This window comes from Limulus polyphemus, unplaced genomic scaffold (assembly GCF_000517525.1).
Source record: "Limulus polyphemus unplaced genomic scaffold, Limulus_polyphemus-2.1.2 Scaffold2744, whole genome shotgun sequence".
Lineage (NCBI taxonomy): Eukaryota > Metazoa > Arthropoda > Merostomata > Xiphosura > Limulidae > Limulus > Limulus polyphemus.
The window spans coordinates 94,964-98,533 of NW_013668354.1; positions in this window are offsets into that span (position 1 = coordinate 94,964).

The window sequence follows — 3,570 nt, forward strand, 5'->3', positions numbered from 1 at the left end:
CCCTAATTTAGCAGTGTAAGACTAGAGGGAAGGCAGCTAGTCATTACCACCCACCGCCATCTCTTTGGGCTACTTTTTTACCAACGAATAGTAGGATTGGCCGTAACTTTATAACGCCCCTATGGCTGAAAGGGCGTCAGGTTATTGAAGAAGACGATTATTTTAGACATTGAGAACTTTATATTCAGAGGAAGTTAACTTGGAAATAACATGTTAGTAATAATGCTTGGTTAAAATCGTATTTAATTTTTATTCTTTTTGGTGGCAAGATTCATATGAATCAACTTCAAAAATTAAATTACATGTAAATCCATGTTATCAGAGCTATGCTGACGAAAAATTTAAGTGTTGTAAATTGTTTTAAATAATCTTGAAAATAATCAAATTATGTCTATATAAAATCATTAACACCATATTTAATTAAATACTGGTAATTGCAAAATGTAAAAAACAAGATTTAATACACGATTATCAAGAAATTTATTTTGTTAAAATAAAATGAAATAAAACTAACCCAGAGGCACTATATATATATTTAGTTAACAAAAGTTTAATTTATTGCCCTAATGAATTTATAACAAGAGTAGACTAGTAATGTTTTTAAACAAAAATTTGTCTTTTAAATTATAGTAATATTCAGGAGTTATTTAGAAATTAAAATAGTTATTAATAACAATAACATTTCTTCCCATTAAACTTGTTATTGTTTTCATGAAATAAAAGTGGATATTTATGTAAAAGTTTGTTCCTGTAGAATCAAATGAAAATTTAAAATAAATATTTAAAATCTATAAGTCTAACATAATTGTTGTTTCATATTTTTGATATTAATTATGCATTATATAACTAATTATAGCAATAGGAGTATGTGCACTTGTAAATAACTGTATTTGTATTAGTAAACTTATGTATATATATAAATATTTATATATACATTTATGAAATGTATTTTGAATGAGAGATTAAATCTGAATATTTTATTATTTCTAAACCTGAATGCATATATCTTAGTATATTCGGTCACCTCTATGTAAAGGCGTGGGTGCGCTATAAGAGTAACGGTCAAATCTCACTATTCGGTCAGCCATGAGTAGCCCAAGAGTTAGCGATAGGTGATGTTGACAAACTGCCTTTTCTTTCTCTCGTTTATCACCAGTTCAAAAATTAGGGACGACAATGCGCAGATAGACGTTTTGTTTGTTTTTTCTCTCTTTTTTTGTAGCTTTGTGCGAAAACTCTGAAACAGACAAATCACAGTTTTTGTTCAAGATTACCGACAGCAGTTTTTCTTTATAAAAAAGAATATTATATTGTGCATCTTGCTGTGCGTGAATAAAAGTCTGACGAGTGTGTTGTATATGATGTGACTGGCTTTATGCCAGACGGCGAATATTATGTGCTTTACTAAATTTCTGAAATCCAACGTGCATGCATGTCACGTATTTAATACGATTATATTCGAGTTTATGGTTGTGTCATTCAACTTTTTAACTGAAGTCAGAATCTTTTCCTTATAATATGTATGTTATAAAATATCAAAATATTCTAGACAATGATTTTCAACATCTCAAATATTATTTATCACAAATCTGGGCCTAACAGGTATAATTATCTGCTTCGTAATTAGTTGGCATAAAAAAAAATGTATTTTATATATTTTCTTTCCAGGAAAGAAAATTGTACGTTTGTCGGTTTTCTTCTGCGTCTGCTAATCTGTATTTGATGACAGGGTGTTTCAAGGGAGGAATAAATCTTTACAACATCTGTCTACTTACAGACAAAAAAAAAGAAATGAAAATAAACAGACAAATAAGACTAGGCCTTTGAACTGCACGATTATGTAAATATCGATTAAAGTGTACATAAAAACCAAGGCATTCGCTGGTTACAAACTTCGTAAAGAATACTAGAACTGTCGTGTACGTCTGAAAGACAACAGTCAAAGGACATTTATCAGCAAATCTAAAGTTCACAAGAGGTGACTTGTAGTTTGACCACACCTCTAGGAGTTCATGGGCTCTTTTATGTGCGTCATTGCATGGATTCTAGGAAATTAAAACAATAATCCTAATTCGCTTGATGAGGCTTGCAATCACACAATGGTCCTAAACTTATTACTCATTTGGTTGTTCATTTCCCCAGTAAAATAATCTAGTTTTATTTGTTTATAATATGTTTAGCATTCCTTTAAAAGTATCAACAAACTACATATAATTTACAAAGTAATTTTATATTTTTGTTTGTTTTTAATTATGCACAAAGCTACACAAGGGCTATCTGTGCTCTGCCCACCAGCGTTGTAAGTCCGCAAACATACCGCTGTGCCACTAGGGGGCTTATTTTATTATTATTATTTTATTTTTTTTATCTGATAGTTTATGACAAAGTACGTTTTGTTAAAAATAACAGAGTCAAACATCAACTTAGTATTAATTTAACTGTTTTTGGATACAACCTTATTGTAAACTTTGTACTATGAATTGGCTCATTTCATTGAAAGCTTCACGCCCATCAGTTGGATTAATTTGTGCTGTATTTAAAACAAAAAGGGCATAGTGTATTTTCAAATTAAATGCATCGACAAATATCAAGAATCCAATGAGATACAGCGAGTGTAGAGTGAAGTTCACATGGTATCAAGAATGATATAGTGAAACGTAACATTTTCAATGTCTTGGTGGCTAGAGTTGACTAATTGGCCGTAATGTATCATTTTGACGAAATCGTAAGGTCGATAAATAGTATTCGTTATAAGTAATAACTTTAACAAATATTACAAAACATTACAAAAGGACGGAAACACAAAAAATATAAAATCACTTGTCATGGTTTGAGTGTTTTTTAAGCTGACGGAACGTGTTTACTATGTTATATTTGTCATTGGACAATAGTATTATGCTTACTGTATCTTTAAACTATATTCTTTATTCTGTCCCTTTTTCTTCTTTTTTTTTTGCGAGTAGAAAAGTATATAATAGTATTTCAACCACACTATGTCCGTTAAATCCATTGCCGATAACGAATTTTGATCAGTATCAGAGCTCTTCAAACTGAGTGCAATACAACAAACATGGCAGTGTTCGGAACGCTATTTATAGAACAATGATATTAAGCTTATTGTATTCCATATTTTACAGAGTAGTTTACAGAACATGTGACAGATTTTCCGTTGTGTGTGGGTTTTTAATTCATGATATTTCAAACGCGCAAACTAGCGAACATAATATTATAACTGAAACTATACAAATAGGACAAATGATTTCGCATTTGTGGGTTTTGGATTGAGTTTTCAAGGGGGAACCCGGTAGCAAAACATTTTGTACCAGGTTAAAAGCAAAAAACACAAAGTTTTGTTTGTTTACTATTAAGCACAAAGCTACACAATGGCCTATCTGTCTGTGCTGTGTCAAATGTGGGTATCGAAATCCAATTTTTAGCGTTACAGTCCTTTAGACTTACCGCTGTGCCACCAGAGAGCAAGAAAAAGTTAGTAGTTAGCTTGTACTAAAACAATACTATCTAGCAAAAGCAGTATGAGCATTAGAAAACATTTAGAAAGGAACTCTCATG